The sequence below is a fragment of the Lissotriton helveticus genome, chromosome 3_1, assembly GCF_964261635.1.
Source record: "Lissotriton helveticus chromosome 3_1, aLisHel1.1, whole genome shotgun sequence".
Taxonomy (NCBI): Eukaryota; Metazoa; Chordata; class Amphibia; order Caudata; family Salamandridae; genus Lissotriton; species Lissotriton helveticus.
In genome coordinates, this window is record NC_136061.1 from 409807527 (window position 1) to 409824182 (window position 16656).

Sequence of the window (16656 nt, forward strand, 5' to 3'; positions counted from 1 at the left end):
CTCCCGCCGTGGGTACTTTGGCAATAATGACAGATAACTGGTACTTCATTCACAAATACAAGCGCTTTCACCGGCATCCTGTCCTCCGACGCTCAGGTAAACGCACACACACACAAACTGATGCTATGAACACAAACACACTTTCCCTTTGACACACAGATGCACACACAAGGAGACATAACAGCTGCACTCACATATACAAAACAAACACACTTCCACCAGCACCCTGTCCCCCGACACATTGGTGAATGCACACACACAAACTGATGCAATACAGTAATTCACAGGCTGTCCCTCTCACAGACGGATGCACACACAAAGAGACACACAGAGCTGTACTCACACATACTCACCAGCATTCTCTCCAGACACACAGGTAAATGTTCAAGCACACACACAATGCTGCAATGAACATATGCAACACACGATCCCTCTGACAGACGGATGCCCAGTCAAGGAGCCACACAGAGCGGTACTCACACATACAAAACGCACACACTTTCACCAGCACATTCTCCCTCCACACATAGGTGAACAGTGTTGACATGCAAAGATTTTGAACATGCACTTGGCATAATGATTTCTTCGCATTGCAATAGTTGCACAATAGAGGTGGTTTAACCCTATGCCTGTGTGTTTGTGTATGTTTGTGTGTGCATGTTTCTGTGTGTGTTTGTGCACACGTTTGTATCTTTGTGTGTATGTGTGCGTGTGTATGTGTAGATGTTTGTGTGTCTTTGAGCTTCTGTTGTTTTTGTATGCATGTTTCTGTGTGTGTTTGTGCACGCGCCTCTGTAGGTGCGTGTGTCTGTGTATATGTTTGTGTGTGTGCTTGTTTGTCTGTATTTGTTTGAGCTTCTGGCATGTGTGTGTGTGTTTGTGCACCCATCTGTGTGTATGTGCAAGTGTCTGTGTATATGTAGGTGTGTGTGTGTTTTTCAGTATAGTCTTGTATTTCTGGTGTGTGTTTGTTACTGCATGTGTTGTCTGTGTCTGTGCATACCCCTGTATCTTTCTTTGTGTGTGTGTGTGTGTGTGTGTCTGTATGTGACTCAGAAGCTACAGATCATCTGCACTCAGTTACATTATCCTTTGGCACGTGAAACATGGTGCTAAGTATATGCCTTACTTGTCTTTTCACTCTTTCATGAGAGGGTGCACTGGACGAGAGAAACCGGGGCTTTGGCAATAGACAGGGGCCCCTGGCTCCCTCTGCCCATCTCCAGTTGCACTCCAAAGCACAAGGTCTCCAGCTTCACCTCTGCTGCCTTTGTGCTCTTGTGTAAATTAATTTACAGAGTGTGCCTCCACCATGTCTGTTGGGAGAGTGACCCATGCACTCAGTCTCTTTTGGGTGAATACATATTTCCCATCACCACACACTGCCCCTCCAGTCTCTGACTTCTTTTTGTAGGGTGGTCTCCTTTACTTAAAGATGCATCCAGGTGCACTCCTTCTGGTCAAGATGTTGTATGTCTGTCAAAAATTGCTCCACGCAGAAAAGCGCCTTGTAGCCTGATGCGTTGGTGCTACATGCTCTAATAAGATGGACTTTGAGGACTTACATGTTCACATATGTAGAGGGATGCCATCCTAGTCTCTACTGCTCATTTCTCTGCCTTATGCAACAACGCTGCTCACATGGGGCCCAGCTCTGTGTTTGATGTTGTGCTATAAATTGTACCCCTGCACTTAAGGCCCTTCTAGGCTAAGGAGAAAGTTAAACGCACATACCCTTCCTGTGTGACTTGCTTGTGCCAACTGCGTCCCAGAAGGGCCCCCTCTCCTCTCCCTAATATAACACCCAAATTCAGCCATAAACAACTTAAAGATGATCAGTCAACCTTTGCGAAAAGTGATCTGGTGCGCAGGACCCAAGTTGCCATATTTTTCGTAACTTCTGATTTAAAAAACAAATCTGCAGATTATGGAGCAGATAATTGACTATGCGCCGAATCCACAATTATGCGAAAATCGCTGCGATCGCAGAATACCATAATTCCTGTGGCAATGATCTTGAGCTGTAGACTATAATGTGGTGAACCATTTTTCAACTAAGATCAAAACATAAAAAGGGAAAAATTAAAGTTTTTTTACTCTGAATCTCCTACACTGGACCCCGGTTCGTCTACATAAACTAAAACGTAAACATAAGGATCTTTGTTGGAGTTGCAAACTAGTTGCTGGAACCCATCAACATATGTTTTTTGAAAGCTCGATATTGCAACCTTTTTGGGAATTGGTCTACAAACACTTACTGCTAATTTTTGGTATTCATTTTGAGCTCTCAATAGCTTTAATCTTATTAGGCCCATGGGCAGCACCTACCCAGTTACCGCTTGATGATACGGATATGCAATTGCTAGACTTGCTTATATCAATTGCTGTTAAAACTATATTAACAGAGTGTAAATCTTTTAATTCAGTATCATACCATACTTGGTGGGCTTGGGTATTATTTCTTCGAGGAGCTCATACCTTGGTTGAAGACAGGCACTATACGCCGTCTATTTCTAGTGTGGTTTGGAGGTCTTTGGATAGATACATGGACTTGGCTTCGCAAGGGCTGGTGGCTCAATTTCCTTTTTTGTCTTCCTCTAAAGCTATTTCTCTCAAAGAAGCAGGTGTCCCCATCTCGTGCTTATTCTCTTGATTATTCTCCTCTCTTTCTCTTCTTTACTTTCCTTTTCTTTCTATCCTCTTTCTTCATATTATTTATTTATCTAAGCAATACAACCACTTTCATGAAATTGTTTTTTCTTCTTAATTAATTATTTGGGTATTACATTTAACTTAGTTATTACATGAAATATACTTCTATTTATGAATTGCTCATATTGGTATGGTTTATAAGACTTGTATTGTATTATATATAATCTTAATTATCTGTATTGCTTTATTAAAACAATAAGGAGTATTGGAACTAAAAAAAACATAAAAAGGGAAAAGAGAGCACCTGCATCAATTTTTTTCGTCTTCTGCCGTCGTCGTTGCTTGCTCCCCTCTAGTTTGTGCGTTCCCCTCCTGCATCCTTGCTTGCCCATTGTCCCTCCACCTCACACCTCCTTCCTTGCCCGTTCTTTGTGCTTGCGCCAAACCCTCTCTCTACTGTTGTGTAGTGACTTGCCACCCTCCCATAGTTTCTTGCCCCTCTCCCATAGTCTGAAACTCTTAAAATCTGGGGCGATAAAAGGCAGCATGCCCACCTACGTCCAAGCGGCAAACACCCTGCACGCATGAGCTGCTTCACAAGGAAAACAGAGAGGGGCTGCCCGGGGTCCACAATAATACCGCAGCCTCTCAGAGAAATGGGGGAAGGAGTAGTTAGGGGGAGCTCTTGGACTATTTATGAGACTTTGTTGGGGGACAGAATGGGTCCCCAACAGGTCATTTTACCAACACAGGTTCTTAACATAATTTTTTTACCCATGCTTATTTCAATATTGCTTTCCCACTGTGCCTACCGTGACAAGTAGTATTCTAGTTACTTTACTCCTCTGACGCGCCCAGTACTGTCTCAGCAGTCCATAGGGCCTGCATTGGCCACATGGATGCATCTCAAATCGCTTCTAGGCACTTTCCGCTGAACAATTGTTTTTCTTTTTACGTACCTTTCATATTTACTTATTTTGCAGCCTGAATCCTCCAATGTTTAATATACGCTTGCCCCTCCGGGATCTGGCCTACCTGGGGGCTGATGTTTAAACAAAAGTGGGAGACCGCGCTTGTTTATTTGTTTTAGTTTAGCCGTGAATCTTCACGATCTCACCGCAATTCATTTTTTTTAATGCTTTTTCGCCCTGGCGGGGTCCCTAGGGGACCCCAGCACCAGTGCTAAGGGTCAGGCTATCCGTACCCTACGAAAGATGTCACAGGTCTCTGTAAAATCCAGAAGCGATGTAGAACCTAAAGAGTATTCCACAAGGGTAACTGGAATAACAAGATTGATAGAGAACAGGAGAGATACAGAGGATAGAAAATATTGAAATACAGTCCAGACTAGGAACTTGATTAAGAATAAAAAGTACCCATCAGCCCACTCACTAGTGGAACTTCGTCATCTGGGATTTCATGTTTGAAAATTGGTGTCCAAAAAGCCCTTCCTCATGGAGAAATTGAGGCTAGCTTGGGACCCAATGGTTGAACCCTCAACCAGAGGAGATGACAGAGTTGGAGGCTGATAGGGCTTAGTTGCAGTGCTCAAAGAAAGTATAGAAGAATATGTGAGACAGAAAGGATAATGATCCAGGTGATGTAAAAATGCCTATCTTGAGGTCAAAGAGGAAACTTTATTAGGTCTGCCCATCAAGAGGACATGATTAAAAAACAGAGTGATAGTAGCAGAAAAAATAGTTTGCTATTTACCATAGATGTTATCTGGTCAACATGTTTCAGCCTTTAAAGGCTTTCGTCAGGACCTATGAATCACTACTGCAACACTTACTTTTTGTGCTGTGAAAAACAAACTACAGACATTCTCATGGGTGGTGTATCATCTCCTGTCAAAAGATATATAAAAGAACACAACCACACAGCAAAAAGTTATGGTCATTGTAATAATTATCATATGTATATACATCGATTTATACAATACGTTCTTATTTGCAACTTACCCCAATTTTAGGGATGAAGAACCTCACCTCACCTGGCGACGGCTCAGGCTAAAGGAGGCCACGCACTAGAAAAGATTATTTAAAATAATGTGTTTCAGTTCATCTTGTTGATTGGATCAAAATATCCAAATTTATTCCAGAGTAGATACAGGTAGGCAATTTAGGCAACCGTAGGGAAGATGACGTTTATTTTTAGAAATCCATCATTCCAACATCATCTATATCTGGTCAAGTAACACAGGTAAAAATGTTGATGAAAATGTGTCTATAGCCTACTACTAAAGAAGATATGGGTAACACGTTTTACCCTCAGTGCGTTCTTTTCGGTTGCAAGCCTGTGCAGAATAATCCTGTACACCTTTAAGTAAATCAAACCCTCCCAAAGTGAGCTAGTTAGGATCAGAGAGACCAACACAGTCGAGCGCTATCATCATTATGGATGATGCACTCCTCGTATTTTACGTTCAATTTAACAATTCAAAAAGGTGTAGACTGGTCAAAATGAATCTCGCAGCTTGCAGCGCACCTACCTCTCCGTCGTTACCTCGTGCTTGTTCTGAGCCGAGGGGGAGGTGATGACCCAGTGCAGTGCGCGAGACTAAAAAGCATACGGCGCTCTCCAGTTTAAGGCAAAGGATTGGTCTACGTGAGAACGACACGCAGAACCTATCAATACGCAAGAGAAGGCGAGTCTCTCTTAGGTCCGCTAGTTTACTTTTTAGTCTCGCGCACTGCACTGGGTCATCACCTCCCCCTCGGCTCAGAACAAGCACGAGGTAACGACGGAGAGGTAGGTGCGCTGCAAGCTGCGAGATTCATTTTGACCAGTCTACACCTTTTTGAATTGTTAAATCGAACGTAAAATACGAGGAGTGCATCATCCATAATGATGATAGCGCTCGACTGTGTTGGTCTCTCTGATCCTAACTAGCTCACTTTGGGAGGGTTTGATTTACTTAAAGGTGTACAGGATTATTCTGCACAGGCTTACAACCGAAAAGAACGCACTGAGGGTAAAACGTGTTACCCATATCTTCTTTAGTAGTAGGCTATAGACACATTTTCATCAACATTTTTACCTGTGTTACTTGACCAGATATAGATGATGTTGGAATGATGGATTTCTAAAAATAAACGTCATCTTCCCTACGGTTGCCTAAATTGCCTACCTGTATCTACTCTGGAATAAATTTGGATATTTTGATCCAATCAACAAGATGAACTGAAACACATTATTTTAAATAATCTTTTCTAGTGCGTGGCCTCCTTTAGCCTGAGCCGTCGCCAGGTGAGGTGAGGTTCTTCATCCCTAAAATTGGGGTAAGTTGCAAATAACAACGTATTGTATAAATCGATGTATATACATATGATAATTATTACAATGACCATAACTTTTTGCTGTGTGGTTGTGTTCTTTTATATATCTTTTGACAGGAGATGATACACCACCCATGAGAATGTCTGTAGTTTGTTTTTCACAGCACAAAAAGTAAGTGTTGCAGTAGTGATTCATAGGTCCTGACGAAAGCCTTTAAAGGCTGAAACATGTTGACCAGATAACATCTATGGTAAATAGCAAACTATTTTTTCTGCTACTATCACTCTGTTTTTTAATCATGTCCTCTTGATGGGCAGACCTAAAAAAGTTTCCTCTTTGACATCAAGATAGGCATTTTTACATCACCTGGATCATTATCCTTTCTGTCTCACATATTCTTCTATACTTTCTTTGAGCACTGCAACTAAGCCCTATCAGCCTCCAACTCTGTCATCTCCTCTGGTTGAGGGTTCAACCATTGGGTCCCAAGCTAGTCTCAATTTCTCCATGAGGAAGGGCTTTTTGGACACCAATTTTCAAACATGAAATCCCAGATGACGAAGTTCCACTAGTGAGTGGGCTGATGGGTACTTTTTATTCTTAATCAAGTTCCTAGTCTGGACTGTATTTCAATATTTTCTATCCTCTGTATCTCTCCTGTTCTCTATCAATCTTGTTATTCCAGTTACCCTTGTGGAATACTCTTTAGGTTCTACATCGCTTCTGGATTTTACAGAGACCTGTGACATCTTTCGTGTGTTTAAACTGTATAGTTGGGGGACAAGATGCCAATAGGTCTATAAACTAATTCCCCTCGGGCTCTTCTCCACTCTGTAGTTCTACATCCGTACCCTACCCCTTTCTCATTTAAAAAAAAATGTTTTCTTTGTCTTTGGAACTCAGCTGAGTCTGAGTCCCAAGATGGCTGACCAATATTTCCTGGATGAAGTGTTGGCAGCCAATCAGATCTCTGCACAAGATTGTTAGTATTGGCGGAGGCTTTGCGCCTCTAGATACAAATTTCGATTTCTTTTAATATCTCAAAAACTAGTAAAACGGATTTACACTAAATCACAAAAAGCACTCTTTCAGGACCAAGAGCTAGGTTCCTGCCAAATTTGATGTAATTCCATCCAGTGGCTCAAGCTGGAATCTACATGGGGAAAAACATTTAGGGGCCCTGCTTTTTCCCTGACCCCGCTTGATGAATCACCCCAAAACTTTAAAAACAGCAGCTGAAGTGAGTGTCAAACTAGTTTTGAAAATTTTGTGAAGAAGAGGTCACCCTACAAGATCGGGTAGTCGCTCCTGCTCTAGATCACAGAGCCATTCTTGCACCAAATTTCTGTCCCGCTCATAGTCAGCAGATAAGCTTAAGTTCAAGGACCCCATTCTGAAGTCCTTGATCTACAACTTAAAAGCCCACTGTGAAAAACTGAAATTCTTCGGCCAGAGCTTGTTTCTATCGAACCACTGTTGCCCTTCAATGAGACACTTATGGACACTGTGACAACCACTAGGATGAAGCCATGCTCACCCTCTGCAGTCAATTGACCGGTTGCCTGGCAGCCCCTTGTGATCCAGCAGTGCCTCACCCAGGCATTTGATTCCAGAAAGCGTGGTGGTGCATCACCAGTAAGGTTAACACAAATTGCTTTCCCTCTGCTTCTACGGAGAGGGAATCTAAGTGTATTGATGCGTTTAGGAGGAATTTATTCTCTCCAACTAACCTAGCCTTTTGATCTCTGAATGTGCTTTGTCCTCTGGGACTCGCCCAGGAAGATCTTGCTGGCCGTTCCAAAAGACTTCTTGGCAACCTTTTCTTACACCATGCAAGATGGGCAGGATATTGCGAAGTACGTCCTAAATACTGGCTTTAATACTACAGGCTCTCAGGGTTGCGCCATGTGTAGTGCTCCTCAGCCAGCATGCTTCGATGAGCACACTGCATTTTCTTGGGATTTCCAGGTGCCCCTCATGGAAATGCACTTCGATGGCTCAAGACTTTTCAGGAAAAAGTCTATTTTGGCACCTGAGAAATTTAAAGAAGTGTCCCTAGGGTTTCTCTCGCCAGCCTGCCAATTCCATAAACAATACAGAAAGCTCAGGAGCTCCACTAAGGAACTGGCATACAGACAATGCCCGCTCTCACAGCCAGTCCAACAGCCAACTCAATCCTTGCACGGCCCCAGAGGAAGTTGTGGCGGCCGAAGCCATTCACATAAACAAGGACCACAATCTTCTAAATCCTCCCTTACATCAACAAAGCCCCCCCCCACCTAACCTGCTCTGATTCAGCATAGAAGCTGGTAGGGGGCATGATCCGATTTTACATTTCCGGCCTCAAGTTCTAAAGAAAGTGAGAACAGACCCAGCCTGAGTCATCATGATAGTTATAGACTGGGCGAGGAGATTGTGGTACTGATATCTCTTGAACCTGATCATTTTCCCTCTCATTTCGCTACTGCTTTGGAAGGTCCTGCTACTTAGCTTCAGGGCAGTACCCTGCACTCAAATCTCTACATTCTACACCTCCATGCTTGATAAGGCATCCTACTACTGCGCGTTACGCTTTGGCATCTGTGCGCTGTTTTGTATTTTAAATTCCCCGTTTTGTCTATTTTCAGTTTTAAAATAATTTTATCGTTTTCCCTTGTTTTTAACTTACTCCACATACCTACACCATAATTGTGCCGCACACCGCGGCTTCAGCGGCTCTCCAGCACGCTCCCTGGGTGTCTCCTCGCCATCTTGGGGGTCTGAAGGGGACGTTGGCCGGACGCCATTGTGGTCAGCGCTCTAGCAGTCCGGCTGACTGGCTAGAGCCCTATTTAATCTTAGTATGCAAGCGTGCGGCGTGTGCGCGCGGCGTGTGTGCCGTAGTAACGCCGGAGTCACGCCAGAGTCCAGCCCGTCTGCGCCCGTCCACGCTAAGGACGGGCTGGACGAATGGGCGACTGGCCCTACTGGGGGTGGACACGGTCGTATCAGGTATTCACATCATGGCCTGTTGAACCGTAAACCTTTTCGGTTGCCGTGTCACTATTCGAATTCCCCGGAGGCTATCTAAAACTCTCCTGGTTGTAGGTGTTTCAGGACAAGCTGCACAGGAGTTGTTTCGTCATCTGGACCCACCAATGCAGGCTCTAGTGGTAAACCTGTGCTTAGCAGGAGGAGGGATTATGGATTCCTGATCAATGCGAGATCTTTGATAAAGAACAATGTGGCCTTTAAGGACTTTGTCTCGGATAGAAGACCCTCTTGGGTCTTCGTTACGGAAACATGGGCTAAAGACTCCTCGGGACCGGATTTGGTGGAGGCGGTACCGGAGGGCTATATGCTAGTCAGGCAGGATAGAGTGGGACGTACAGGTGGAGGGTTGGGCATCCTTTATAAGGATTCTCACTCCTGCCGTATTACCCCATTATCAGCCCCTCACGATGCCTTTCAGGCTCTCCATTTTTCTATTAATGCAGCATATGCTGCTCCATTTATGGGTATTCTTATATACCGACCTCCTGGGCCTAGAGCAGATTTTGGACAGCACATGCTCAGCATTTTAGAACCTTATTTTGGTTGTGAGCACGTAACGGTATTGGGAGATATGAACTTTCATCTAGAAAATCTAGAGGCTAGTGAAACTCTTTCTCTCCTAGATACTTTTCTGCTTGTGGGTTGCAGCAGCTAGTCAAGGGTTCTACCCACCAGGCGGGCCATACGCTGGACGGGGTCTTCTCGAATGATAGTCGGCTGACTATCGATGTCCTGATCCCGCTCACCTGGTCGGACCACTTTGCAGTCCCCTTGGAATTGGATGTTACTCCTGTAAACAACAATCCGAATGGCCCTAGTAAAATGGAATCCAGGCGAAATCTTAAGAGTATAACCAATGACTCACTTGCTCACCTAATTCCCATTATGGCTATCTCTATGGAGGAGGATGTGTGTTCAGCTGTGCTTAAGTTAGAAAGCTCCATTACAGTAGCTATGGATGAACTGGCCCCAGCCTCCCTACGTTACTCTGCCAGAAAAAGGCCGTCGGCCCCCTGGTTCTCTGAGTCATTAAGACTTCTTAGACAGGGTTGTAGGAAGCAGGAACGACTCTGGCGGGCCAGCTGGCCTACGCAGGACAGGGAAATCCATAAATCTCTTTTGAGGGGATATAAGGCTGAGGTCATGAGTGCAAAGCAGGAGTATTTTTCGAATCTTACTACCGCGCTTACCTCGCCGAAAGAGTTGTTTAAGATCGTGGACTCGCTGACTACCCTGCAGACCCCAGACCCAGTCAATTGCACACAGCAGCTCTGTGACGATATTGCCCAATACTTTCATACAAAAATTGTCAAACTTTTTTCGGCCTTAGAGTTGCAAAGGGCGTCAATATCTTTTTCCCCCTCTCAATCCATCCCCTCTTTAGCATCTGCTGGGGCTCCTACTCTGGTGTGTTTGTCTAGTTTTCCCCCTCTTTCCCTTCAGGAACTGGATGTTCTCTTGACTAAGACCAGGTCGGGATCTCCCCTTGACCCCTGTCCACTTAAACTTCTTAAACAGTGTAAGGAAACTCTCTTGCCCCCACTACTGGAGATTATGAACAGGGCAATGCGGGATGGCATTTTTCCCTCTCAGTGGAAGAGGGCGGTGGTTAAGCCCCTTCTGAAAAAGCCTACCCTAGACCCGGAGGTTCTTAAAAACTTTCGCCCCATTTCGCTGCTCCCAGCTCCTGCAAAGATGCTGGAAACTCATCTTAACCAGCATCTTGCATCTTTTCTGGAAACCTCTGGTCTTTTGGATCACTCGTAGCATGGATTTCGGAGGGGCCATAGTACAGAATCAGCCCTTACCATAGTGCTTGATAACATCCGCACCACAGTAGACAAGGGCCTGACTACCCTCCTTATCCTGTTAGATCTTACGGCTGCTTTTGATACCCTGTCTCCCTCGGTGTTAATATCTCGGCTGAGGGAGATAGGGGTGGAGGGGCCAGCACTTAGTTTGTTGGCCTCCTTCCTTGACCAGAGGGAACAGAGAGTCAAGCTGGGGGAGTTCCTATCTCCATCCAAGCCTGTGCAGTGTGGGGTCCCACAGGGGTCGGCATTAAGTCCGACCCTGTTCAACATCTATGTGATCCCACTTGCCGGGCTTATTAGATCGTTTGGGATGGAGGTAGTCTTCTACGCTGATGACACTCAGATCTTGTTGTCTCTCGCCCAGTCTGTCAGCTCCTCTGCCTCCAATTTTAGACACTGTATGGAGGCAGTTGCCCAATGGATGATTGACAATTCATTGAGGCTGAATGGCGAGAAGACAGAGATCCTAGTGTTCGGTGGGAAGGATGACATCTGGGGGCTTGCCCTGTACCCACGCCCCTGGCTCGAAACCTGGGTGTCATGATTGACCCAGCCCTTGCGATGGGTCAACAAGTGAATAGGACAATCTCCACTTATTGGGGTATTATCAAGAGCTTGTGGAAGATCAAACACTATCTGTCCCTGCAAGCCCGCAAGCAAATTGTTTGTCGCATTAATAGCTTCTCGGCTCGATTACTGTAATGCCTTATACGCAGGAATAAACAAGGGCCTGTTACAGCGACTACAAACTGTGCAGAACGCTGCGGATAAGTTTGTGCTGGACATGCCCAGGCGCTCGTCAGCCACTGCCGCTAGGAAATCCCTGCACTGGCTTCCGATTGAAGCAAGGATCTCCTTTAAGGTTTTCTGTTTGATTTATGGGGCCTTGACCAGAAAGGGGACGGGAGGAATAAAAGATCTGCTGGTTCCGTATGCTCCCTCCAGAAACCTTCGTTCCTCCAAAAAGCTCTTGTTATCAGTCCCCCGCGTTCGAAGAGCTAAGTGGGGAGGTAGGGCTTTTTCCAGTCTTGCTCCGAGATGGTGGAACACTCTGCCCTGTGAAATTAAGTCCCTGCCATCAATGAAAGCCTTTAGAAGGGCTCTGAAGACATGGCTTTTTGCCAAAGCTTACCCTTAGTTTTTGGGATCTGCCTTTTATGATTCTTTTTTGATAGGCGCCTTGATGCCTCCGGGCTAAGTTGCGCTATATAAGTTTTTATTCATTTCATTTCATTTCTCCATGTGTGGAGACTGAATGATGATAACTGAGCAGTTTTGATAAGCCATCTGAAATTGTGGATGGGATCCTCACAGCCAAACATACCTCGACCAACATTTATTCTGTGCGCTGAAAAAGTTGGTGGCCAGGTGTAGAGACAATAATCTTGATTCCTTAAAGACCAAGTTATCAGATTATTGTGTTTGTTTTGTTGTCAGTGCTGCAAGCCTTTGAGGGGTACAGTTAAAAGATTACATGCCAGCCATTTCAACCTTTTTGTTTGCCAAATCAACCTTCCCTCTTTGAAATCACATGTGGCCATGCATTTATTATTTTGGTCCGCACTTTCCTCATGCACAAGTAATTCAATCCCATGCAGAGATGTCCCTTGAGGATCCTGTTTATCAGAAAGTTTTTTCTTATTGCTATCACTTCTGCACTCTGTGTCAGTGTAGTGAACACACTGTCAATGGAACTTGCGTGCATCATTGTCTTTCCCAACTGTTAGATTTGGAGATCTCTAGTTGGCAGAGGTAGGTACCTTTGACCAAATAGGGACCCTTGCGTCTAGTCAGGGTAAGGGGCTACACTCCTAAAATAACCCCTGCTCACCCTCTTGGTAGCTTGGCACAAGCAGGCAGACTTATCTCAGAGGCAGTGTGTAAAGCATTTGTGAACACATACAGTAATACAGTGACAACACTACAGATAGACACCACACAGCTTGTATTATAAAAATAAGTATGTTTATATAGATATAACACAAGACCAAACAACAAAAATCCACAATACTGTACTCAAGATATGCTTAAAAATAGGTTATTCACTTAAAATCAGTCTTTAGCAACAGATACCTCCAATGTGAGTTATCACGACTTTGTGACAGGAGAAATCCCAAAGTACAGCACCGACCGTGAGGTGTGCGGCGTCAGACCCGGAGTGAAACAAACCCCCAAAGAACAGTACCTTGGAAAAGCGATGAAAAACAAAGACAGCTCATGGCGTCGGGAAGATGCGGCTTCGTTGGAGCTGCGTGGCGTCGGTTCCTTAGGGTCCATGGGGAGGTGTAGACTCGGTTCCTTGCTGCAGTGCAGGGGAGGTGAGACGACGGTTCCTTACTGCATCGGGGAGGTGACGTCACGATTGCGCCGAAACCACGGATCCTTACGAGGTCGTGCTGTTGATGGATTCTCGGTCACCCACATTGAGGATAAGCTCTGCGATGTCGATGTCAACTTCGGAATCGATGCGGCCCAGCAGCAGGCGTCGGGACCACGGTTCCTTACGATGTCGTGCTGTTGATGGATTCTCGGTCACCCACATTGAGGATAAGCTCTGCGATGTCAATGTTAGCTTCGGAGTCGATGCGGCCCAGCAGCAGGCATCGGGACCACGGCACAAGTTGGAGCAGAGCCAACGGCTTCCGGCATGTTACGGCGTTGGTCGCTGGCATCGATGTGGCATGGCGGCCGGCGTTGGGTCTACAGTGCAAGTCAGAGCAGCGCTCATGGCTTCAGTGCAGGAGACAGTGTCACTCGCCGGCGTCGGTGTTGTCAGTTCCTTCTGCAGCAGCTAAAACCGCAGTTCTAGATGCAGGCAAGCAGGAGGGGTGAAGTCTTGTATACCTGAGACTTCAGGCAGGAGGCAAGCTCAAGTTCAAGCCCTTGGAGATCTTCCTCAATATGATGATATGTTCAGGCATACTAAACTCGGATTTCTAACTAGTTCCCTGAGTCAGTTAGGATTATAAGATGTTATAATAAAACTGCCCATACTGGCCTATGGAGAACAGGTAGAAATGCAATAGTGAAAAACGAAAATGGCTGTAATTTACTATCCTGACATGCCACAGACATCAGGGCTTGTCCTACCTTTTACCTACAATGCACCCTGCCCTAGGGCCTACCTTAGGGGTGACTAATATGTATAAAAGGGCAGGTTTAGGGACTGGCAAGTGGGTACACTTGCCCAGTCAACATGGCAGTACCAGAATGCACACAGGCTCTGCAATGGCAGACTTGAGACACATTTTACAAGCTGCTCCGGCGGGTGGCACAATCCGCGTTGCAAGCCCACCAGCAGCATTTGATTTACATGCCCTGGGCACACGCAGTGCACTGTACTAGGGTCTGACAAGTAAACCAAACAAGCCAATCATAGAGTCACTAATCCATACAACAATTTACCATAGGGAGCACTTGCACTGCATAGCAGTGGCACAGTGCCCAAAATCATCTAAAACCTGCAAAAACATAAGAGGCAACAGCAAAAAATGGAAGGAAGACCCACGCCAATGGTGCCAGGTCTAACACCGACCAACTGGTACGGAGGACATGGATCACCTTTCTGCCTAAAGTAGATTTGCCCTTTCACATAGGACAAAGGATTACCCTACCTGTGTTTTTATCTTTGTCACTTCCCTCAGAAGTGGTGGACAGACTCCACTGGCTTGATCCCAATACAGCTTTTGGCTTCTACAGAGAACATATGCAGGAGTATCATCATGATGATCGGCTCTTCATGGAGTGCGACAGTGCCAAAAAAGGAAGGTGGTACTGAAGAAGACTGTTTGAGTGGATTGTCCTAAGCATAAAGAAACTCTACATTCTAACAAAGAAGATTCCAGAGGCAAACAGGCCCATTCTACAAGAGTTAAGCTTCTGCAATCTCATTGGCAAAGGCAGTTCCTGTTGTGGATGTCTGTCAAGATGCAACATGGGCATCGGTACACATATTCCCCAAGCACTACTGCCTAAAAAGGCAGGTCCACAGAGTGGGTCAACATGTCTGTTGATCTTGCAGGGCTCAGGAAGAGGTGTGGCGCCACGGCCAGGGCGACTGACGCTGGAATCTGGGGACCACGGTTCGATCCCCGGCTCCGGCGGCAGGTTAGCCCAGCACCATGTGACTCTGGGCAATAGCTCGCTTAATCTTCCCGACGGCCCCCCAGCGCCTAGAGACCCTTACGGGTGATTGTGCGCTTTACAAATGTGGACTTTTACTTTACTTTAGCTTGAGTCCACTCCTCCAAACTGCCACCTTTTGGTAGGTTCTGTTTGGGTATCTATTCTAAAGGTTAGGAATCTGCAGTATACATCAGAAGAGCAAGTTACCTATCTTCAGTAAGGCTCTTTCTAGTGAATACTCTATTTAATCACTGATTGCACACAGTACACCTGCCTTCCCTTTCTGTGAAGTGGACAACAGTACATTCAGAAAAGGTCCCAAGTTAGTGTTTTCGCATCTTATCTGATGTTAGCATGCAGGGACGGTGCCTAGATGTGGCCCTACTGTCACTTCTGGGGTTGACACAAGGTCATCAGAGTCTGATGGCACCACCTGTGGGGTATAGGAACAATTGTTTTAAAGAATGGTGGATCCAGTCTAGTGGCCAGGAATAGTTTAAAGGTCCGGTATCTGTGAGCAGATAGAGAAGTCACCAGAAGTGCATTACAGAAGGTAAGTAACTTATCCATTTAAAGGCAATGATATGTATTTTATTGGCAATGGAGACCTTACAATGAAGAACTTGGACAACTAATAGTGAGTGAGCAAAGCGAGTGCAAAGTGGTGTTGGTAAAAATGTAGGATTGGAAGAAGAGGGCAGGCTGAAGATCGGAGACACAGGAGTGGAGAACAGGTGAAGATCATAACTATTGCCAGGACCGTATTTGACATACTACTATGACATACACAGAGCCACATGACAGGCCACTCTGCGGTCCTTGAGGGCTGGGCACAATCTTCTGACGAAGGACACTCGCCAATGCTACATTCAAGGGCATATACATTCACAAGGGGCACAAAAGGTGCAAAGTGCACTGTGTCAATGGCTTCTGCGGCTATTTAAAACATTTCTAAGTAGGACTCTAACGCAGACTAAAGGCAATGTTGACCCATTCGAACTCTTTGTGGGAGTCCCACACTGTCATATCCCTGTACACAAAAGAACGGATATTGCAAGTATATGAATTCCATGATGCAAGAACAATGGCCCAAGACGTAGGCTCCCAAGACAAATTGGCACCAATACATGGAAATGCTGTTTTGGCAAACATTCTCACATTTTCTCTCCATTTACAAGCCTGTTATCACCTGCATGTTTTGACTATTTATAATAGGTGAAAGGCGAGTGGGAAAACAAACAGGAGCCATAGTTTTCCCTCAGTATTTGTCATTCTTGAATCAGTCTAGAACTTCTCCTGACAGTTGAATCGGCTTCTGTGGTTTTGAGGGCTACTGTGGGGGAAAGAATACGACTGTACAAGGAAATGATTATTTACAACAAGGGGTGGTGATGGACAGAGTCTCTGAATTAAGCAGAATACTCTCACCCAGTCAAGAGATCAGGGCTAGATCCAACACCATTTTTTAGCTCATTGCACCATCCCAGTTTCAGAACCTGGCTGTATGCAAATTAGTCTGTCCCTGGCCCAGTGCATCATGGGAACAGGGCAGACCAGACTACAAAAGCCAATTCTTACACTGGGAAGGAAACAAGCTTCCGGGGACCGGTTTCTGGCATTTCAGCCGTCTTTCTAAAAAACGGTGATGGATCAAGCCCTGATCTGTTGACTGGGTAGGAGTGTTCTGATCAACTCAGATACTCTGTCCATCACCACCCACTTTTTGTAATTATTTTGGCCACCATGAGTGTGG

General features: G+C 45.4%; 1 protein-coding gene across 1 annotated transcript in view; it reads right to left on the reverse strand.

The window, feature by feature from the left end:
- Positions 1 to 16656, reverse strand: part of TMEM237 (transmembrane protein 237) — a 93047-nt gene that overhangs the window by 11915 nt on the left and 64476 nt on the right. The gene's annotated exons all lie outside the window — the stretch shown is intronic.